The sequence below is a fragment of the Dipodomys merriami genome, unplaced genomic scaffold (genome assembly GCF_024711535.1).
Source record: "Dipodomys merriami isolate MVZ:Mamm:240054 unplaced genomic scaffold, mDipMer1.0.p SCAF_278, whole genome shotgun sequence".
Taxonomy (NCBI): domain Eukaryota; kingdom Metazoa; phylum Chordata; class Mammalia; order Rodentia; family Heteromyidae; genus Dipodomys; species Dipodomys merriami.
In genome coordinates, this window is record NW_027204248.1 from 678,083 (window position 1) to 703,145 (window position 25,063).

Consider the following 25,063-nt stretch of genomic DNA (forward strand, 5'->3'; position numbering starts at 1 on the left):
GTACGGTGAGCTTCTGCTTCTTCCACAGTGCTGTAGATTCACCTAGACTCTGAGTTCAAATCCAAAGCCTGGCAGGATAAACAGGGTGAATTGCAAGCCAGGGAGCTAATCTCTTTTAATTATTTTTTTGCTCAGCAAGGGGCTTGAACTCAGCAGGGGGCTTGTGGTAAGTCTACCTCAGCTTTGACACCATTTGCTGGGGTGCAGCCACTGGACCCACAGTAGATCCTGGGATCCTAGACCCCCAGGCCTTGTGTGGCAAAAATGTACAGAAAAAAATGCAGCGAGATGGCCTTTTTATGTTTTCTTCTTTTGCACGGTGACCCTCCTGGGCCTGAATGACACTGTTGCAAAGGGTACTTCACCTTTCATTGCTGAAGGTTGTCAGACTATTGAGGAAGTCATAGGTCCACATTGCAATGTAGGCCCTGATTTCGAATCCCAGTCATGACACCAATCAATGGCAGGAGATACTAAGAGACTTGTTCCCATCCATGGGAATAACAAGGAAATATTATCAATGTCACAGTTGAATGAGTTGATGGTGAATGACGCTCCGATAAAATTAGACAGCATCATTTCAGAAGACTGACTTTATTTAATATTTATGAAACATTACATACAGAATGCAATAATTTCAGGATATTGATTGATTTACTTAATAGTTTGTTAACCATGAAAACAATAAGATTAATTACATGGAGGCATTATAAATACCCAAGAATTGGTAGGAATGTAGTCTATATAACTGAATAATATATAGACATCTCTGGAACTCTATAAAGATATACATTTACTACCATCTGTATGTCAATCTGTTCTTATTTTGTCAACCTCTGGGGCTCGATCTCAGGTACTCGGTACTGCCTGTCTGCTCAATTTGCCACAGGATGGCAGGCTGACACTCACCCATTCATGAATTGGGCCTTGATGGCTGTGAGTTCAGATGCCAGCACTCCTAAAAAATGAATCGTGTAGTAAGAAGCTGATGGTGACACATGTTTTCCTTTTCTGTGGAAGTCCTGGGTGTCAGGAAGGAAGTGCAATACATATGCAAAACTATATCCTATGTAATCAATGTAATCACTGTTCTATGTGTCATAATAGTAATAAAATAGTCAGTACATGAATAAAACAAAAAATAAAATAACTACACTGAATGCAATATGGAATCAACATATGTTTAAAAATATAAATCCTATATTTAAAACGTAAACAAATAGTATGTTTTCTAGTGGTAGGCATCGATTTCAGGCCTAAGAAACAGACTTGAATTTATTGAATTCAAGGAGGCAAGCTTCCCCTTCCCACACAGTGCAACAGCAGGGTTACCTAGACCATGAGTTCAAATCCCAGTCCTGGCAGAAAAAAATGGCATCTCTATGCTATGTGATGCCCAATTCGTAGGTATTTCATTTGGCCTCCATTTAATGAAGGTGATTGTTTAAATGCTTCATAAAGTATTAATTAATATCGACCAGTGTCCTATTATGTAATTGTGTATAATTTTATCCTCGAATCATTCAAGTACTGCCCATTTAATCATGACATACATCACATTCCTTTGGTAATCATATGAATAGGAATGAGTTTCATAGGATCTCCTGCCATTTGTTGGTGTCAGGACCAGGATTCAAGCTGTGGGCTCCAGCTCCTACCACTTAAACCTTAGGATAGGGAACTCAAAGGTCTGTCCAAGAACATCAGCAAAACCAGGCATCAGTGGCTCTCAGCAGTCCTCCTTAAAACTTACAAGGCTGTGAAAGGAAGATCATGGTCAAAGTCACCCTAGGCAGGAAAATCCTTGAGACTCCTGTCCAACTTGTGCAATCAAAGGCAGAAGTAAAGCCATGTGGCTCCAGTCTTAGAGAGCTAGCCTTGATCAAAAACAACTCACAGATTGTGCCCAGATCCTGAGTTCAAGTCTGGGAACAAACAGACATACACAACAATGTGTGCAGCCATCCAGCTAAAGTGGGTCACTCTCTTGTCCTCAACTGGATTGGACAGAGTTCCCTGGGAAAGGGGCTGCCTTCATTTTGACTCCACCCATTCTGCCTGCATCAGAAGGTTCCAGCCACACCTCTATTGTTTCATGGTTCTTTCTGACCAATGGGATACAAGAATGGTGGCCACGCCCACATTCCTTGCTGCTCAGTAGCACCTTGATTCACTCTGTTTGTTGACACCACTACCTCCCCTCCGACTGGGACCACGCCTCCCCTGTGCCCCACAGTCTGGCCCAGGCCCTGCCACAAATGTTCCCCAGGGGTGGGGGTGGGGGTTGACCCGAGGATGCCACCCCCATCCCCAGCGGCTAGTGTCCAGGATACGGGGAGATGCAGGTTGGGTGCAGGTTGGGTGAGGAGGGGGCGCCAAAGATCCCCTGGCCTGGAGCAGTGGGAACCACACAGCAGCACATCTGTGCCCTTCCACTCCCTGGTGGGAACCCAGTGGCTTTAGTCAGAGGTGGGGAGCAGCATGTCTACACCTGCCTTCTGGGTTTTTTTTCCTTTTTTTCTGAGGATGGGAGGAGGTGGATGCAGAAGATAGACACCCTTGCTGTGTGAACCCTTGTCTTCTGTGCTCAGTCAAACTTTCACCTGTAGACAGAGAGAGAGAGAGAGAGAGAGAGAGAGAGAGAGAGAGAGAGAGAGACAGAGAGACAGAGAGACAGAGAGACAGAGAGACAGAGAGACAGAGAGACAGAGAGACAGAGAGAGAGAGAAAGAGAAAGAGAGAGAGAAAGAGACAGAGACAGAGAGACAGAGAGACAGAGAGACAGAGACAGACACAGAGAGACAGAGAGATAATCTTTGTCCTTATACAGCCTGACTGTGCTCAGGTGAGTGATCAGTTGGCAAATTGCAGGTGTGCTGCATGGAGGAGTCTTCTGTCACCTGTCTGGGTGTGTGTGTGTGTGTGTGTGTGTGTGTGTGTGTGTGTGTGTGTGTGTGTGTGTGTGTGTGTGTGTGTGTGTAGAAGTGGGTTGTAACAAGGAGGCCGAATACTTTGGTAACTTCTACCTGCTATCTTTGGGGCATGTATGGGCTTCACAGCTGAGGTCTGGGGGCCTGGAAGGGTGAGAGGCTTGAAGGGGACACAGCACAGTTAAATTACAAGAACAAGGGATCTGTGTGCAATGGAGCTGTGTACTCCCTTGGGCCTGGTTGGTGGCATTTGGAGATTGGGAGGACCTGGGAGTGTGGCCTGCGGGGGATGGCTTCCCAGGAGGACAGAGAGCATGGCCAACTCTTAGTAAGGATATGAGTTCTGCTAGTATGGAGCACAACAGCATAGGTCAGACTCTGGGTCTTCTCATAATGCCGTCTGATGTGCGAGGCCAACCCTATTTTAAATCTTGAGCTGTGATCTTCAGATCTCAGCATCCTGAGTATCTAGTATTATAGGCATGAGTCTCTGGCACTGGGACTCTGGTTCTTTTTGGTATATTAGGGTTTGACCTCAAGGCATTAGGCTTGCCAGTCAAGTCTTCTACCATGCGAGTCAAGCTTTTCTGTCTTGGGCATTTCTGAGATGGAGAATTAATACATGCTCATTCTGGGCTGGATCATGGTCCTCCTATCTGTGACAGGCCTGAGCCACGAGGCCCGTTCTTCTGTAGTTGGGATGGTAGATATGTAGTGACCTGCTCAGTCATTGGTTCTCTTTCTTTATTACTCTATCCCCATGAGTAACGGGATCCTTCACTTCGTTCAGTTTTGAAGCTGGAGAAACTGAGGCACAGAGAAGCCTGGTGACCTATAAATGACTCCCAGCTGACAGGAAGCTCAGCCTGACTTCTCTGCCATGCTCCCTAGGACAATGGGTGCTATTCAGTCCACTTCTTGTGGTGGGAAGTCCACTTCTTTTCAGTCATGGGGCTTGAACTTTGGGCCTAGGGCAGCTCCCTGAGCTCCTCAGCTCAAAGCTACCACTCTACCACTTGATTCACAGCACCACTTCCAGTTTTTTGGTGGTTCTTTGGAGATAAGAGTCTCACAGGTGTTCTTGCCCGGGCTGGCTATAAAACACAACCTTCATATCTCAGTCTTCATTGTACTTAGGGTTATAGGCCTGAGCCACCATCACCTGGCTTAAGTGTAATTCTGACCTTCTTTCTTTCGCTTTCTCTCTCAGGAACTGATTCAATGGGTGCTGGAGGAGGTGGCCCAGCATCTCCATGTGGCTGGAACCAAGGTGGTCCTCTCATTCTTGAGGTAGGCTGTGGGTCAGGAGCTGTCTTGCTCAGTCTGTGGTACCAGCTCCATGAGGTAAGTCCCTCTGTACCCTGGCTACACTGTGACAGTTATCCATTGTCCATCTAGCCTTACTGGACTCAGTACTCTGTTCAATGCTCTTTTCTAGCAAAAATTCCTGGCTAAAATTATGATGCAGAGTTATAGAATGAAAATGTAATGCCATCTTAAGAAAGTCATTTATGGTTCTGGGAATGTGGCTTCATGGTATGGTGATTGACTAGCATGCATGAAACCCTGGGTTCAATTCCTCAGTACCACATAAATTGAAAAGGAAACCCTGGAAGTGTTCCTGTGCCTCAAGTGGTGGAGGGTTAGCCTTGAGGGAAAAAAAACACTGAAGAATAATTCCCAAGCACCGAGTTTCAGCCCCAGGACTGCCAAAACAACAGCAACAACAACAATGAACATTTAGTTAGTAAATGCGAAATAAAGAACCCATACTTGGAATATATAATTGCACCTTCCATACTGATACCTGACAATAGTTCCTAATACATGTACTTTACCTATGTTAGGATACTGTGTTGAAAAAATGTTTTGTTCATTAGGTCACGGCAATTAATGCTAGGAATGTGCTTAGATGTCAGGTGAAGATTAATTCTGGAAATTCAAAGATTCCAGGCTTTTGAGTGGGGTTACTGCTAATCACAATGTGAAGGATAGTGTAAGTGAGATTCAGAAACTATTTTGGCCAGTCATCTTACCAAAAAGGCAGAGGCTAATTAACAGTTGTGACAGAAGAGAAGGAATAACTCCAGATGGAAAGAATAAATGATAGTAACTAAGGTATAGCAGAAACCGTTCTAGGGAACCATTTTTGCTTATTAAAGAAGTAGTTATCAACTAGGCTTATTCCTCATTGCCTTTGGCATTCAAAATCTCCTAGGCTAGTTCTTAATCTCTGAGTGATGAATGTATCTCCTTCTATGCTGATCTTTTATACCTGATCTCCTTTGCTTTCTAAAAATCTGTCTTGCTGTATTTATCTATGAACATTTCCTAATACTAAATACACCTACAAAGATGAAAGAGGATGCTAATGTAAGAGTCCCATAGCTCATGAGTCATTTATGTAACAAAATGGAAAAGGAGGACATATTTATTGCTACCTTAATTATTCTGAAAAGCTGCAATGTCACATCATATGGTTCATATTTCCATTCTTTGTCTACATAATGACATTAATGCACATAAATGCAAATATGAGCAGGGTGCTGTTGGCTTATGCCTGTAATTCTAGCTACACAGGAGGTTGAGTCCAGAGGATTGTGGTTCAAAGCCAGCCTGGTCAGGAAAGTCCATGAAACTTATCTTCAATTAACCCCAGAAACCCGGAAGTTGTGCTGTAGCTAAAGTGGTAGAGTGCTCAAGTTGTGCTGAAGAGCTGAGAGACAGTGCCCAGGATCAAGGTTCAATACCCACAACCAACAAAAAAGTGCAAATATAGGTTTAAGTTTCCCCCAAAGGAATGATGAAGTCAATAGTAATCTTCCCAAATGATTTAGTAGTGCACCTACTTTTACTGAGTTATTTGTTATGGCTTCTTTGCTAAACATATTCTCTTCTTTAAAAATTGTCAAATATTAGCTTTATAATAAACTTCATCTAATATTTCTTGGTTCAAAAGAAAAGTCCATAGAGTCGATGTCACTTAGCTTTCTTACTTTCTTAGTTTAAAGCCAACCCAGGCAAGAGAGTCTGTCAAACACTTATCTGTAATTAAACACCAAAAAAGCCACAAGTGGAGTTTTGGCTCAAGCAGTGGAGTACTAGGTTTGGGCCAGGTAGGAAAGAAAGACAACTGTTCATGGACAGGGACCAGTCTCTAAGTTTAAACCCCAGAACCAGCACAAACTAAACAAACAAGCAAACAAAACAAACCCTGGGTATTTCGTTGGGACTCTCCTTAAAATAGTGGTAGTCCGAGAAGAGGCTGCTTTTGCTGATCATACTCACTGGATCCTGCTTTTTTGGAATTCTTATTGCTATGGAAAACTCAAGACCAGACTAAAGGAATTGAAAACTGATTCCTGCAACAAGAGAATCATCTCAGGAGTGAAACATCCATCCATAAGACACTTTAAAACCTCCATGTCTTTGCTTCTTTGCAGTAGAAAACTTTTAAAACAAAGTTACTTCCTTTTGTTCTATGCCTGCCTTCAAATGGCATATGGTTTCCTTTTGCAATTCTCTCAACCAGAAGTTTACAGACAAGTTTTATATGAGTAAAGGACACACTCAAAAAAGTCAGGGACAGAGTTTCTTTCCAGCCTAGGATTCTTTTCTTGTACAGTACAAAGGAACGCAATAGTTAACTAGAACTTTGTCATTTCTCTATGTTAACTTCCTCTCCTGGGATCAGTTTCCACATCCAGTAACAGTTACTTCCACTTACTTCTAGTAACAATTTATGGTGCTGCTCCAGAAAAAAATGAATGTTTTCTGGCTTCATTGAAATAGCACAAAGACACTTTTGGACATGAGGTAACACGTGTTTCAGAGACAACTTAGTAAAGACAAATGCAATTTAAATTGCTTATAAATACATTATCCATGAGAATATTTTGTTCAAACTTCTCATGTGCTCTGTAAATTAAGGTGAATTTTAAATGGTAAGAAGGTTCTCAGATCATTTTTTGTGAGTCTATATGCTGTGCATTAATTTCCCAACTGTACATGAGTTAACAGTAAAAGAAAGAATAGCAATAATAGGAGAAAAAGAATTTCTGTGTTTATGTATAAGTGTTCAATACAATATACAAGACTCTACAAATAAAAAATTGAAACAATAAAGCCAAGTCCCGTATGTAGATTTATGGGAGTGATATAGAGAAAGCATTACCCCTAAATGGAACATGAAGCATGAGGCCACTCCCTTTCTAAATCACGCTTGCTAATCATGTAAATGTGCAAAAAGGAGAATGGAAGAATGATTCTGTTTCCAATGCAAGTCACATATGGGAGAATAGACTTAACTGGAAAAAAAGAGTCTATCTTGAGGGAACAGGAATTATACTAACAATGAACCTGGTGGCTAAGATCACATTTCTTTTTCTTTCCTTTTCTTATATTCCTTTTTATTGTTGTTGTTTTTCGTGGCACTTGAAATATGGGAAAGGGCGCTTTCCCTCTGAAACGCAGCTCAAGGCTAGTGCTCTTCCATGTTAGCTACAGTGTCACTTCCAGTTTTCTGGTAGTTATTGGAGAAAAGAGTCTCCAGGACTTTCCTACCCGTGCTGACTTTAAAACCCAATCCTCAGATCTCACAACAACTTGGTTTATGATCACATTTCTAACAGTGTACACTCAGGATATGTAATGTATATGTTCATCTATCTTTATATGAATTCTTGAGTTAAAAATCTGCGCTACAGTTAGACTTTACACTCACAAAAGTGTTTGAAGTTTAAAAGTTGATACTCCTGGAAAAATAAAACCTAAGAATGTAAAGGAGTCTGGGAAGTTCAATTTGCATCCAGCTTGGACAGTATAGGCTTTGAGACACTACCTATAATTAACCAGCCAAAGCTGGGATACCAGTCACGAGCAAGATTGCTGAATTACAGCTTTAAGTTTTTGCATACATACATACATACAAACATACACATACACACAGAGGCACTTATAGGTGCACACAAAAATACACAAATGAAACAACTCTCAGAATATGTAGAAAAGTTAGAAAACAATAGAAAATAGGTCCTGAGTAAGACAAGAATTAAGTGATAATTTTTAATATTAGAAAGCCCTCAAGTGAACTTTCCCCCAGAAGTTGAGAATATTACATAGGTAGGGACCAGAGCTAGTAAGAGAGTCAAGCAATCATTCTTAACGGGATAGGATACATAGTGGAATGAATCAGGGAAGCCTGCAGGTGCATCTGAAAATGTTCATATCCTGTGTCAAATGTTAAAATACCTTTGAAAATAGTACATAAACAGTCTGAGCAGTCAGTCTAATGGATAAAATCATAGGAGAAGTTCAGAATTTCTAGTCTGTTTCTAGATTAAATAAACAAACTATGGCAGGGAAATGTGATACAAGCCTGGAATTCTAGCACTCAGACAAGAGATTAGAGAGTGGAATTACATAACGATACCTTCTCTGGACCAGATAGAATATTTTTGTCTCAGTAAAACAAACCAAACAACAAGAAAGGAATACACAGTTTGGAAGTTTGGCCTAATTTTGTCATTATGTATTGAGAAGTCAAGTTTCCTATTGAATGCACCTCATACATATCCTCACTTGTGTTTTAAATGTTCTCATCATTACAGAACATTCGTAGATGCAAAATAGCTCATGATTCCCATCTCTCATTCTGTTGGATTCCAAATAAATTTTGAAGGATTACAAAAGCTTAAGTCTAGAGAAATAGCAAAGTTCGTGTAATGTAGGACTTTGTAGACCTTGTTAAATTAGAATTTAGATTTAAATATATATTTGCGGATTTGTTTGTAATTTCATATTCTATAGGATACTACAAAATTCTTTTAAAGAAGAGGAATTAATTGAAAAATTCACAAATAATTCTGGCATTCTATTTGCCTAGATATTCTTTCACGACAGTTATAATTAGAACATAGTTAATAGATAATTCACAGAGTTCATGTATACCATGTTAATATGAATAATCTAGACAGAGTTGCCAAAAATGGATGACATTAATTTATACATTTAGAAAAACCAATTTTTTAAGGTTTGGTTTAATATGGTGTGAAGAGAGTAATTGTGAGATATCTTCTTTCTTCTACCTATATGTACCACAGGAAGCCATTTCCTTATTTACGTGCCTCTGTATATATGGAGAAAAATGCTAGGTTTGGGGTTTGTTTTCAATTTTGGTTTTTTTTATTGGTTCATCCTGAACGCTTGGCATAGACAGGGTCTCTGATCCTGTTTATGCTCAAGGCTCATGCCCTACCACTTCAACCTCAGTGCCACTTAATTCTGGCTTTTGCAGAGAAGTTTTTTGGAGATAAAATTCTAAGAAACCTTCCTGTATGTGAAGGCTTTGAATCATAATTTTCCTATCTTAGCATACTGAATATCTATGATAGTTAAAAAAGTCTAAATATAAATAATATTTGCAAGTGTTCTGATCTCAAGAATACCAGTGGAGGAAAAATGATGCAGATCAATGTACTGTGGTGTTCTTTTCAGAACAAGGAGGGTGTCACATTAGCAGAGGTGTAGTATTTTTTCAAAATAGAGATAAGGTATTCATGATGTGAATTAAGGAATTTTAAGGTGTCCCTTACAAGTTGAAAACTGTTGGGCTAGGATGACTTTATGGTATAAATCTTGGGATTGATGGTCATAGACATAATAGCTTACTCTTATAAACAATTGCTTACTCTTGAAAAATTAATTATTACACATGCTTCACAGTTTTATCCTCTACAAGAATGTGGCTATTTTTCTGTTTACTTCTCAATCTGTAACACCCCATTGGAAACTGCATCTATTGCAGAATTACATAACCTGCAAACAGGTACTGTTTTGAATCTCTTAGGAATGTTGAGAATTTAAAAATGAGTAGTTGTTAGTCATAGGAATTTTGAAGAACACATATATTCTGTCTTCCTAAAAACTTACTTACTTTTAAAATTATGGGTTTCCATAGTATTAAACTGGGTCTGGTCACGGGGCCTGAACTCTGGGCTTGGGCGCTGTCCCTCAGCTCTTCAGCTCAAGGCTAGCGCTCTACCACTTGAGCCACAGCACCACTTCTGGTTTTTTTCTTTTTGCTTATGTGGTGCTGAGAAATCGAACCCAGGGCCTCAGGCATGCAAGGCAAGCGCTCTACCACTGAGCCATCTTCCCAGACCCTGTTTTCTGTTTTAGAATGAGAAAGTACTAAATTTATACTTTTTTTGAAAAATTTGGCAAGTATATTGTGAAAATATTGTCTAGTTGGATAACGTTCAAGTTGATGAACCTCTGATAAATAAGGGGTTATTAATTCAAATTAGAAGCCAAATAGTATTGATTTTTAAAATGTTACTACATAAAGAATAATATTTACTGTGCCAATACAGTAAAATTACATTTTACGCAGCTTATTTTTTCAATTTTATTAACAAATTGATGTACAGTGAGGTCACAGTAATTGTAAGGTAGTGAATGAAAAACATTTCAAACTTGTGAACCCTCCCTCATTTTTCTCACAGTTTTCCTTCACCGCTTCACCCCTCACAATTTGTAAAGTACATTTCCAACATATTCTCTTGTGAATATTCCTATTGCATTGGTTTGCCTTTTGTCCTTTGTCTCACCATTATGCTCACCATTGTCTCACCATACAGCAGGGATAAACCATAGGGGAAAATCCCAAAGAAAACAGAAATCACATAGTTCATCAAAAACAACAACCACAAATGAAAAAAAATCTGGTTCCATATCTTGGAATTCATTTTGCTTAGCATCAGCTAATATGGTTACATATATGCATAACAAAGCCACTGGAAAATAATAGCTGCATGGATACTATATCATGAAAACAGCATGTTAACATTTTGATGGTAAAGGTGGAATTAGGATTGGTGAATTTGCGGTTCTGATAAAGGATTTTCAACAGTTTTAAATTTATGACAGGTAAAATTTAATAGTTCAAAATTTTTAATAACTTAGCCTATTAAGAAAATTTTAAATTGCCTGGAAGAATAGGCTTTCATGCAAAGAAATCCAAGGAGACTTAGTAGTGAGGGAGCAATGTGGATGAAGTTGGCGCTATTTTTCAAACTAAACAAACAAACCTCAGAAACCTTGCTGTAAATCCTGTAGGTTCCCTTGGAATTGTCATTACCCAGGAACTATATTCTCACTGTTTGAAAGAAGGTTGTATTGGAATTTAAGTTAAAAGTTCTTAAAAAAATAAGGCATCAAAATTTGTGAATTTACCTTTAATTACCAAACAGTAATTCTCTGAAAAAGATAATTTGAGTCAAAATATTTAGGGAGAAATTGCCCTCCACAATGAAAGAAGGTTTTGGGATTACACATTTCTGTTTGTAACACTTTCCACAATGTCTCTGGACGTGAAGCAGTGAAACACAGAAAAAAAATTGATTGGATACTTCAAACCAATGATTTCATATTTCTTAGTGGCTCACAAAAAATAATATTCTTATTAATATGAGGTAGTGAAGACTTCTTTTATTACATATGCCAAAAAGTTCAGAAAAGAATTAAGCAAATGGAAAAATTAATAATAAAATTTTTCTTAGAAGCCTTAGCTAACCGTATTGACTTCAGCAGTGAAGGGAGGCCAAAACTTTTTGATGTAAATTGTGTTAGTATTTTTACTCCCTAAAGTGATTTTACAGAGCCCATTCGGCTCACTACAATGCAGAACTGATTGAGTGAAGACATGAAAATACATTCCACATCCAAATGAGGCAACTTGAAGAGTTTTAAAAGAAAAATAATGAAGATGTAGCAGTGGTGGAGCCCGTATGGTCGTTCAGCTTCACAAGACTGGAAGCCAAGAAGCTGTGATTAATTGGAACTCTGGCAAGAGCTAAGAGTAGGACATAGAAGTAGGACATAGAAACATTTTCCTTTTGTAACAGACACTTTCTTCCAAGGTATGGGTGATTTAACTCTATTCTCCTCCATACATCTTTGTGAACAAATGCAAAACCAAGAGAAAAATAATCTATTAAAATAATTTTGCATAGAATAACTTCACTGTTCCTGATATGGTATCTAAGAAGAATCTTAAGATAGAAGATAAAAAGTGCAGTATTTTTTGGTTTCCTCTAAGCATCTTCTTAGCAAAATATATCTTTGAGGTTAGACAATTCTGATTGAACCAACAAATGATGGAGTACATATTTTGGTGGGCACTTTAGACACAAGAAGACTTTCAAGGTATAAGAAACATATATATATAGACAAATATTTGTGATCACAGCCTCTTGGACTGTTTTCTAGAGACAAAGTTTTACATTAGATTTCTCCTTATTAACATAGATGTTGTTTCATGGCAACCAAAAACAAGAGGGAAGTTTTATGGACTCACTTGGCCAATTAAACAGCATGAAAGAAGAAAATGACAAATAATATTTGATGAAATTACTTTGACCAATTACTTTGCCAGAAGAAAGAAGGAAAAATATAATTCAAAATCAATTGACTTAAAAGTATGAAGAAAGAATAGTGAAGAGCGATTAGAGAAAATATAGAGGATTGTTTTCTCTCCAGTGGAGTACTGGGTTCTTGATCTTGTTTCTTTCATTCTACCTCACAAGCTACCAAGTGTGTCTCAGGACTGGATTATCCAGTTCAGACAGAAAACTCGTAGAAGTAAGATACTGTATGCAGCAGATATAGGTGATTTATAACCTTAGACAATCTATTTAATTCTGTTCAAAATTCTCTCCTATCCCAAACTTCCCTCTTTGAACAGGTTTGTTTGCTTTTCCCAAGACTGCCCTTCATTAACTGATTAAAATTTTGAGTGGTCATATTCCTACTCTCTAGAGATTGCTGTTTGGTTGTGATTTTTGTGTGTTTTTGTTTCTAGTTGTGTTTTTTAACTGAATTTTAAAAGTTTGTGCAATTGTGTTACAATTAAATATATCAATCTAATTGTCCAATGCTCCTATATCAGAGTCACTCCTTCTATCATTCTCAACCAACACTTTCTCCAAGATTTATTTCCAATTGACCACTTCCTTCATCATATGTATACATTCAGTATTCTAGCTGTATTTGCTCCTTGTTCATTTTTCATTCATTCTATGTCTTTACTATAATTCCTCTTTGGTTTCAACTTCCTGATAGTCATTCTGTTAAACTGTCTATTAATACTTTGAAAGGTTTATATACATTCCATGGAGTTTGAATCCTGCATATTCTTGAAATGCTGTCAGCTTATATTTCCATAATTCATTCATCTGCAGCAACAATTTGCAAGACTGGAGACGGGAAGCACCTAAACATGATTTTTTCTCAACCTTTTGAAAGATTAATCTTTAGTCAAAAAGAAAGTTAAAAAATGCCTTAGAATGTATTCCTAACTATGCATTTTTATAAATGGCTTTGTACAATGGTGTGATTCTTTTATTTTACATGGAATAATATTTTCTACTACCTATAAGTTTTGGAAAAAGAAGAAATTTAAAATTTATTCCTAGATAGGAATATGATAGAAATAGAAGACAGATATTATGTTTGTCATATCTCTGATTAGTACCCATATTCAAGACTTAAAGTCATATTTCTTACTATGTTAGACAGAGGGAAAACAAAAATAACATATGATAAGGCAACTATTTGTGATTGTTTAAAATGTACCTTATTAAATGATGAAATTTATTAACTAACGTTTGGGTTTGAAATTAGGAGGCTGACATATTAAACACATTTCTGAAAGGCCCATACTGAAAAACACAAATTGTGGGTGGTACTATTTCTACACTTTAATGAATGGTTGAACATGTTTGGCATTAGTGCTGTGTAAATAATTCAACTCTATTGTAACTTGCTCCCTACACTTGAAAAACTTGTAATGTCACTAAGTATCATCAACTTGTCAAATGTTATTTTGGCGAAAGTGATTTAAAAAAGTTTATTTGAAAAGGAATAAACTTTCAGGAGATTAAATCTAGATTATCATTGGTTTGAGAGTGACATTTTTATACCATAGAACCATGTTGTACTGAAGTCCCAGTGTTTTGAAGCACTCCTTAGTGCTTCAAATGTTTTTCTGAATTACATTTGACCTCTAAGTCAAGTTTTCGGGCTTTGGTAGACCAATTATAGATCTATCCTTCTAGGAACTATTTTTTGGCCCACTAATGTTGGAATAAAATCTTTCGTTAATCATAGGTGAGGAGTATTAAATATAATCTCATGACACTTTGTGAACTTGTTCACTCATATGGGCTGGTCATCTGTAAGTTGAATGTTTGAATTACAGTACTTTCTCTCAAATTTTGTGATCGCATCCTTCATTTTAAGTTGACTTGCATTTCACAATTGATTACTGCTAATTCCTGCAACTCAAGGAATTGGGGCCCTGAAATATAGGAAATTCAAATTGAGATGGGTCTTCAATTACTTTGTGTTGATATGTTGCATGGGCCTTGGTGAAAAGTTGTAGTGACCGTCTACTCGACCAGCGAGGAAAAACGACCACCACACCAGGAGTCTTCTCAGATCACGCTTTATTGGAGAGCCTTTTAGTTGTAGGAGAGCTTGGGCGCGAGAGAGCGTGCACCCGAAACACAGCCGCTTATATAGGAGAATCGGAACGCGGGTCTTTCTATTGTTGGTCGCCTGCCTTTCACCATCACCAGGTGTCATGGGATTGGCTGGGGGCTCTACCTGGCTCGTGCACGCGCACAGCCCAGGGGTCCCGCCAAGCACCGTCTGGGGTGGTTACCTCAAAGCTGCAAGGGAGTGGGCTGAGTCTCGCCTCGGCTCCCTATTATCTGCTGATGCAGGTAACTGGGCCTTGGGATCCTAGGACCCATGGGTAATGCACAAGAATAATATTTTTTAGACATCTTAGCAAAATTTGGGCATAATCAGTAAGAATGCTTCAGAAATATGGACAAAAACCTTTTAGGACAAGCGAGTTAAAAAAATAAACAGAGCAGCAGAGTAAAATCATTACAGATTAGAGGAAAACATTGTTTTTTTATCATGTGGATTCAGAAGACCAAGAACAGTTTGAATGTATCACAAGTTTATACTAAAAAGATTGCATTGATACTTTTTCTAGTCTAATATATATTTGAAACCTAAATATTTATATTCCAATTCTATTTATTGGAGTAAATAAATATCAATTTATTTGTCAAATTATCAACTAATTCTAGTAAGTTTCATTGTGTGAAATATAAAATCAGCACATATAAATATAAAATATATAACTATATATAATATGATTAAAAGACACACGTTTTGTATTGTTCTGGTGTAGTTACTGTATCAAAGGCAACTCTGTTTTAAAGTATGATTCTATTATCTCTACTTCAGTGTTTGATACAGTTAGACCTAAACCTTTATCATTTGTAGATTTACAGCATGGAGGCAAGAGGAAACACTGTGATTAAAACATTATCAATTTAATGCCTAATAACGAGGAGAAACATATGCACTTCTCCTGCAACTATGAAAATATTTGGTGATAAAAAGGCAGTAGTGTAAGTTCCTGCCAGGAACTTACAGACAGGCCAGGACATTAAGTAATCATGCATACGAACAATTTTTTCACCTTCTTGGCTTTAGCTACTTTTAAATGGAAGGTAAAATAAACAATTATATTTTGATAAAATACCTTCTTGTCTGAACAGTTCTGTTTGAACTGTTCATCTCTCTATGATCCCTTGTAACCAAGATTAGTTTTGTTCTAGTAAGAAAATCTTTGCTGTCAGGGTAAGGTATTCTGGTTGGTCTGTTCACACATGGAAGAAGGGTAAAGGCTCAGGTAGACATTTGTTCCAGTAACACCTCATTTGGGAAAATGTCAGCTGAAGAAGTTTAGAAGTAGCTCTTAAGCAACGCTTACTTTGAATCCATTAGGTCCACAAAGTTGGATAAATAAGTACTTGAAAAAGCCATCACCTTTGGACCTAACTATAAATAATAGAGAGTATGATCAAATTCCAAATAAAAAGACTTAAGATACTCATTGGCAAAAAAAGTTTGCAAATGTGAACAATCGACTGATCAATATAATTTTTTCCACTATTCACAGAATTTTAGGGAAATAAGATCGATAGCATTGTTAGGAACAATAAGGTTTCCTTGTTACAAGTAGGCACCCATAGATATAAGCCTGTATAAAGATTGCATCATTAACTATTAAATTTAGAGGATACTACATGCTTCAGCAACACGTATACTGAAATTACAATACAGAGATTAACATGGCACTTGCACAAGGATAATATGAAAATTTGAGAAGTATTCCATATTTTTCATTCTTCAGATGCAAGAAATGAAAAAAAGTGATTAAAAAGATGATTACAAAATTACAAGTGTAACAATACACGTAATTCATATAATTAAATTTAGTTTGACATCAGTGTATTAAATCACCTCAGAAAGGCATTTACATAGCATAAACTTTACAAAAATTTTCAAATTAGACAACATTGTGATTTTATCCCAAAGAAAAATAATATTAAGACGTAGAAAAAAAGGAATCAAACTGTTTCTATATGGAATGCAATCGGAAAGGACACATTAATGAACCTATATATTATAAAATAATATATAATTCAAAGTATATCTAGGAGAAAATAAATTATGAACATGATGCAAACATAGAATATAGAATATTTTAAAATATACTTTTTCAGACAAGCACGAGAAATATTTTAGTTTCTGTACTACTCATTTCAACAGGTAAATTAAAATTATTTCTTATTAAAAAAATCACAAACTTTGAAGAAATTATTATACATGTTTACAAATCTATTGAATACATTTTTCCATCCAAGGCAGGCAATTCACTTGGAAGAACTCCGCAGAATCCATGAATTTTTACAGTAAAATATTGGTGCTGCTGGGCACTGGTGGTTCATGCCTATAATCCTAGCTACACAGGAGACTGAGATCTGAGGATCATGGTTCAAAACCAGCATGGGAAGGAAAGTCTGTGGTACTCTTATCTCAAACAAACCACTAGAAAACTGGAAGTGGAGTTGTGTCTCAAGTGGTAGAGGGCTCACCTTGAGCTGAAGATCACAGGGATAGCACCCAGGCCCAGAGTTCAAGCCCCATGACCGACCAAAAAAAAAAAAAAAATAAAGATATTGCTCTTATTTGGATTGTGAAAATATTTTGTAGGGACACAAAAGATGGACTTGCATTTTTGAAATTTAAGAAACTTAACCCGACCATTAGGACTTCGGTGAACAATTTGTACAGTCTTTCACAACTTCATAGAGGTAGTGATACATACTTATCCTTTTGGCAATATCAAATACAGTTTCTTCTATGTTGTTCTTCAGGCCTGGATTTATATAATGGTTCAACAGAAGGCGATCCAGAGTATCTTTGCTATCTCAATTCTCAACAGCAAGATATAAGGATGTCAAGAGTCCTTTAGTTTGGGGAAGTGTTACTGTGGCTCAAGCGGTAGAGCACTCCCCTTGAGCTGAAGAGCAGAGGGACAGCACCCGAGCCCAGATCTCAAGCCCCATGACCGACCAAAAAAAAAAAAAAAACCACAACAACAACAAAATTCAAACAAACAAAAATATTTGGGCTGGGAAAGTGGCTCAGTGGTAGAGTGCTTTTCTTGCATACATGAGGCCCTAGGTTCGATTCTTCAGCACCACATAAGCAGAAAAAAAAGCGGGAAGTGGTGCTGTGGCTCAAGTGGTAGAGCAGTAGCCTTGAGCTGAAGAGATGAGGGACAGCGTCCAGGCCGAGTTCAGGCCCCACGACCAGACCAAAATTTTTTTTTTAAAAAGAGTCCTTTAGTTTGGGCATTGGTATCTGTATCATGATGAAGTAAGAAAGAAGCTACTCTGCTATTATTCCACGTATATGCACTGTTCAGGGGTGTCCAGTCATCTACAGTTATTGCATGTGCCGCTTGAGACACCAACTCACTGACAATGTCTAAGTGTCCACCGTAGGCTTCTTGAAGAGGGATATACTGATCATCATCCCTACTATTCAGATAAGTAGCCTTTTGGGAAAGAAGTCTCCGCACTGTAGTAAGCTGAATATTTTCGGCAGCCCAATGAAGAAATACGGTTGGATCCTTCTCCAATATTTTTTCTTGCAATTGATACCATTCCTTACTTTTTCATCTTGTTCCCCATATTCCTAAGAATTGCCTAACCAGAGACTTTGAGTGCCAGTGGGAATGAGGTGTCCATGTATTTCCCTAATAGTTCACATTGGTTGAACTGGTCAGAAATATCTGGTGACTTTTCTGCAACTGTTTATTCACCATGATTTATTTTCTCTTTTTCCAATTTTACTATTCGAAATTATTCTAACTGGAGAGTAGGGAATTGATGGAGAGCAAAGATATTCCTCCATATTCAAATGTACACACCGAAAATGAGGACCAGTGATGTCTTCATGTGCAGCTTATTCTAGGCATGAGAAAATAGGAAATAATGCCTTCTATATAAATGATTTGGGAAATGGCAGAGCAAAAAGTGAAATGATACAACCAAAAATATAAAAGCAAAATAAATTAGTATAATTATGGAGCAATCATATTATCTATGAGAACCAGGAAAGGGAGAGAGAAAGAAAGAGACAGATGTGTAATGACGTAGCTAGCCACAAAATCCATGCCTCTGATCAATTTGTAGAACAAACAAAATTTTATTTTTTAAAAGAGATGGAAATCGAATTTATGTATTTACTTGAAGTTAGTAAATACATTTTTAGTAGCCTACGTAAAGAGACATATCTTTACCAAATTACAGACAGTAAAATAAATCCTTTCTAGTTCTAGTAACAGATCTGACTGAAATCAGCTGAATCATACTTTTCTTGTACAATGAAGGAATAAGAGGGCAGTAAAGCAGCTAGAGAAGGCAGGGAGATTGTATCTGTGACAAAACTTTGTGGAAATTGGTACTGATGATTTCTTACTGGTGATCCACTTGCACTGGAAGCATGATTCTGAAGTATTGCTTGCCCATTCTGAACTATTGATTTGATCATTATATTCTCCAAGAAGAAAGTGAGAATTGATAGTGAAGGACTACTAACACATTTTGACCTTCTCACTGAGCACTTTCAATCATCAAAATCACATGAAGACAATAGACAGGCCTACTTTTTAGATGAAAGAAAGTGTCTTATAAAAACAAGGAATGTATGTAGTCATGCAAAGGACTTCTATTTTACCAATGCCTCATACATTTTTCTAATGTTGGGTACCAATAAATAATGGATCTATTAGAAAGCTCTTAAAGCTCATATGTTCAATGGTGGGTTCTCTTACACTATATCATGGTATTTTTTGTGTATGGTTTTAAGAATAAATTTACATTACTAACTTGAATTTCTGACAGGACAGTATCATCACTGTACATCTTGCTGCTATACTCTCATTTTAAAATTACCATCTAAGTATGTGTATTAGATAACTATATAGGAAAAAGTAGAAGCCACACTGATGGCTTATGTCTTTAGTAGTAGTTAATCAGAAAGATGAAATCTGAGCATTGTGGTTTGAAAGGAGACCAAGAAAAAACAGTCCATTAGATTCTGATTTGAAAGTAACCAGCAAAAGCTAGAAATGGAGCTGTGGTACAAGCAGTAAAATGCTAGCCTTGAGAAAACTGAAATAAAAAATAAATTCTGGGACAAAGCCAGGCCCTGAGTTCAAGCCCTAGTATTAGCACCAAACAAATAAATTAATTAATAAGGTAATTAATTCATTAAAACTAAATTAAGTGGTCACATGTGGGGAGGCAGGTAAAATGTAACATGCGTGGTAATGGTTTATGTATTATTTTGTAATAAGGTATATTATCATTTGTCCTATTCACTAATATTTTATGTGGACTTTTTTGTACAAAACCCTGAATTTAGCATGTGTGTATATGTGTGTGTACATGTGCGAACATGTGTGTATGTGTATATGTGTACGCATGCTGTTGCAATGTTGCTTGCCAATGTGGACAGGGTGAGGCTGAAAAAAGCTAACTGTTTTGCAATGTTTTTATTTATCAGTGTTCTGTCATGTCATTTCAGTGGAACCAACCTTTGTACATATTATTTGTCTAATAATAACATCATACTCAAAGCATTTACAATATTAAGTTAGAAAAAGAGACAGCTTTCAGTTCTTATTGAATGTTAGGTAAGAAGATACAGACATAATTAGTTAGTAAGTTGTTGATATAAGATGATTGTCAGTACAAAATACGTATTTGACCTCTTAAATTGGTTATACTTTTAAGATACACTCATGGAGTGATTTTGACCGACTTGACCAAACAGGTATTACTCTCTGAATATTCCTGTGAAACACAAGTTGGATAAACTCTTTCCGGGTTTCTGTTGAAAATCACTTTCTTTGCAAGATTATATCTATTCTCACTAAGAGATAATCCAACCCATATTAAGTTTGAATATCCCATCTTATTCATTGAAAACAAGTATTGTGGATATGCTTGTTAGATATTCCTTTCAAAAACGAACAAAGAAAAAGCAAGTGTTATGTCCAGATTGTGGATGCATTTGAAGGTGTTTTGTACATGCACAGGTATCTTTACTAATGGCCCTTTTGTGGGAGAAACTACGGCAACTTTAACAAATAAGGCTTTTTGAATATCTGTTCCAATATACATAACATCTCAGAGCAAGTCTTGCAATTTCTGAAAATCCTTTGAATATTTTAGTATTATTTCAGTTCATTGACTGTAGAGCTAAAATTTCTGAAATATTGTTAAGATCTGAAAATGTAAGTGGGTATATATGCTTTTTTATGCTTCATTTTATGAAAACCCAGTTTTTATGAAAGTAAATGGAATAGAATAAAAGAATTCAGTGAATTGGGTAAGCTAATTATTAGTATAATTTTGTTTTCTATTAATAGTCCATTGAATGTAGATGATGCAGTTAAATTATTTCCTCTCTACTTCAGTTACTTTTAGAATCTTTATAGTTATGAGTGAACTTTTAGTATAAATAAAGGTCTTTTAAAATGATTAGGATTAACCTTGTGCTTTTTGTCCTACTCCCAAGAAAATGAGTTATTTTTAAGTGTTAATAGTTTATCATTATGATTACCATAGCGAATCATTATCATTATCATAGGGACTTAAAAATTCAGTAGTATTGATGTCTTTTTAAACCAATTGTATTCTCAAGTTGGAGAGTCTTTAATTCATAATTAGGTCTTGGTGTCTATGATTTTTAACCTCTCGTTCCTAACATTAATGATAGGTAAGACTACATTTTTGGGTATATGAAAGGTAAAATATTTATCTGTGGTCAAATGTGATTTTATATCAGTCTTTCTTTAATAACATTTCAAAGTAGTACATTCTTCTAAGGGTAAACAATTTAGGTGAGCTACAATATGGAAATGATTGCTCCAAAAGACCTGCAGTCTGTTTCCATCAGGAATTGGGCAGGTCATTCTTTCAGTAAGACTGTGTTAACCAGAGATGGGGTCCGCAGGCAGTGCAGTGTTGAGTGAAGGGATAAAATATGATTTCTACTATTTTGAGCTAGAAATCAAGAATGTTATAGTTTAGGAATTCCTTTCACCAGGGAGGTATAAATTGATTATGATCTTGGAGTTTTCATATTACATTTACTTATTTTATTTTATTTTTTTGTTGTTGGTCATGGGGCTTGAACTCTGGGCTTGGGTGCTGTCCCTGCGCTCTTCTACTCAAGGCGAGTGCTCTACCACTTGGACCACAGTGCCACTTCCAGTTTACTAGTGGTTTATTAGAGATAAGAGTCTCACAGTCTGTCCTGCCCGAGCTGGCTTTGAACCACAATCCTCAGATCTCAGCCTCTTGAGTAGCTAGCATTATAGGCGTGAGCCACCGGTGTCCGGCTTAGTTACCTATTTTCTAACAAAGATAAAGGAAATATTATTAGAGTGTGCACAATAATTTTGGGAATTTTCCTAGAATTAGTAGACTGAGTGCTGGCATTTAGTTATAAAATAGAATGAGGTTAGTTCATATAGTGGGAATGAAACGCAGGCTAACACTTACCGTGTGTAGAATGTTGTACTAGTAATTCCAACTCTGAAGACTTAAATATCATCATATTAGAATTAAAAATAGAAATAGTTTCACTTTATGGGATTATTGTGAGGATTAAATTAGATACCAAAGGTAAAGTACTTGGAAAATCAATCAGATTTTGATACTTCCTACCTTTTATTTTATCATGTGATATATTCTAATATTTTTACTGTCATTTTTATATTGTCTGTTTAGGATATGCAAAGTGATGTATTGATATACATTGCGTTGTTCACTTTTCTGTCATTATGAGGAAAATACCTGCAAAGAAAATTTCTGAGAAGGAAAGTATCATATTGACTCATGGTTTAAGATCAGATGTCTCCATTGTTTTTAATTATACTTTTATTAAATAGTTGTACGAAATGTTTTCCATTCAATGAATCAGTTTATAAGTACAATGGATCTTTACATAACTTTCTCACATCCTTCCAAACCTCAAACCACTTTCGTTTTTATTAGTTTCATAATATCTGCATTGAATATTATGGCTTCACTCTCTACTTCCATAAGTCTTTTTATTTCTTCCCTTTTATTTCCCCTCACATTTTCCAAGTGGTAACTTCCTGGTATTCATTTTGCTGGATTAAAAATTCAATTTTATAAGAAATTACACCTGTTAAATATTCCTCTACAAATAGCATGTTGATTAATACTGTTGTTTAACTTGCATAAAATTCTGGCTTGTAAATACGCGTTCTTTTTGTGTCTGGCTGTGACTTCGTTTACTTAACATAATTTTAGTTCTATCCATTTCTTTGCAAATGCTGTAACAGTCTTTATAATAGATGGGTGCAATCCAATTGTGTATATGTGCAACAAGTGCATCTGGGCTGTTTCCATAAATTCTCTACGGTGAATAGTGCAGTAGTGAACATGATTGTGAGAGTGATTTTACTATAACCTTTTGGAAAATTCATCACTATTTTACTGGGAGCAATCCTCTAGCTAATTTTCCAGAATTAGCACATCCCTTCCTTCATCTACATCACAACGGTTTTCAGGTCCTGAAAAACTCACTACCCCCTACAGGTACCAATCAGCTAAAACCACACTGTGCCCATATTCTTTTGTTGTTGTTATTGTATTCTTTCCGGTCGAGGGGCCTGAACTCTGGGCCCCTCTGTTGCTGTCCCTCAGCTTTTTTGCTCAAGGCTAGAAATCTACCACAGCGTCACTTCTGGCTTTCTTCTTTTTGCTTATGTGGTGCTGAGGAATCAAACCCAGGGCCTCAGGCATGCAAGGCAAGAGCTCTACCACTGAGCCACTTTCGCAGCCCCGATGTGCCCATATTCTTTTAATACATTTTTCATAATTTTACACATAATTTAGTGAGAACCTTCTATGTACTTTCCTAAGGTGGGAATGAGGTATATGACAATAGAGCAAAAGTAAGAGAAATGGAATTAAATTAGCTATTATCATATTTAAAATGATTTTCGGCTCTAACTCATAGCCTCACATAGTATTATTTTAATCTTTATTTGATTCCTTCACCTATCCCCTAAATTATAACATGTGATTTAAATACAAAGGCAAAAAAGTGTGGTTTGACTTTGACACTCATGTTTGAGGATGCACAATATGGGTAAATAAAGGGATTGGAATTAATAGCCATTATCCATTTTGTTAAATGGTTTTCTCAAACTGATTCTCACAATTCATATTTCATTCGACAACAAGAAACATGTGACAATTCCCTTTGTTTTGCTCCTCATTAAACTTGTTTCCATGTTATTTTATAATGAAGGATGATTTCATAAATCTACTGCAGATAGAAAAACTATGTTAAAATATTTCTATATGTATGAATTGATATACATATAAACCCATATATTATAAAGGTTATAATGATAAATTATAACTTCTGTAACTGTACAATTTACTAACTTATTAAAAACATGGACGACTCAGGCCTGGAATCCTGGTTACTCAGGAGGCTGAGATCTGATGATCATGGTTTGAAACCATCCTGGTCAGGAGAGTCCATGAGCCTCTTATCTCCAAACAACCAACAGAAAATCAGAATTGGAACTGTGGCTCATAGTAGTAGAGTGATAGCCTTGAGAGAAAAGACTCAGAGATATCACCCAGGATCTTAGTACAAGAACTAAAATCTACCCCCAAAAAGTATTTAATATACACCTGTGTAAATAGAGTATTTTCTTCACCCAAATGCACATCCATGCTCATTTGCAAGGTAACTCTGTTATGTCTGGAGTACCACATAATATTATCACTTAAGTAGAAAGTATTACAACATGGGTAAACTCTACCTCTCTCATGGATTTTTCTCCACTCAAATATTCAAATCTTGCAATTATTTGCAATACTTAAAGTCATAGCTTTTTTTCTTTAATACACATAAGATTGGAATTTGAATTGAGTGTCTTGTGTCTCCTAAATGGATGTTCTTACCACTTTGGCATGCTCCCAGCCCTAAATTATCCTGATTAACTTTCAGATAGAACCTCGCTTCCTACTTGTGTATGATCGTGGGCTCAGTCTACTTTATGTTATTATTCCTGGAATTTAGAATAACAAGTGCCTGGCATTGTGTACCGATCTTTCTGTCCAGTCTGAGCTTTAACCACTATCCTCACAATAGTAGACTCCCTCGTAGTCAGGATTTTCATAAGCTTATCATAGCTATTTAAAAAAAAAAATCTTTGCATTTCCTGCAAGTTCTTGAATACTGAGTTAATTGGTGTTTTCTTGGGCTGTTTTGTTTCTTTTGAATGTATGTGTTGAGTTGTTCCTCATTTTTCCTTTTGTTTCTTTCACTCAAGTTCTTACCTATAGTGCTGAGAAACCAATTCTTTCTCAAGATAGTCAAGGTGAACATTATTTATTCCAAAACAATTCCAGTAATATTTAAACACCTTCAGAAATTTCGAGAAGATGGCGGAGGAGAATCTGGTGTCTAAACAAGCTCTTGCATAGAAAGCAGTTCTAGTATTCCAATGAACAGTCCTAGGCACACCAAGTGTGCCATCACAGTACAGAGAGTTTGGGCAGAGAGGGAAAATCCAGGTAAGGAGACAGATCCGAGGATTTTATAGCAGCCATGCCTGAGGTTGCTGTGGT

At 36.7% G+C, this 25,063-nt stretch overlaps 1 pseudogene; it reads left to right on the plus strand.

Annotated features, from left to right (window-relative positions):
- The first annotated feature begins 16,102 nt into the window (after positions 1–16,102).
- Positions 16,103–16,199, plus strand: LOC138837888 (U6 spliceosomal RNA; annotated as a pseudogene).
- The last annotated feature ends 8,864 nt before the right edge of the window (positions 16,200–25,063 follow it).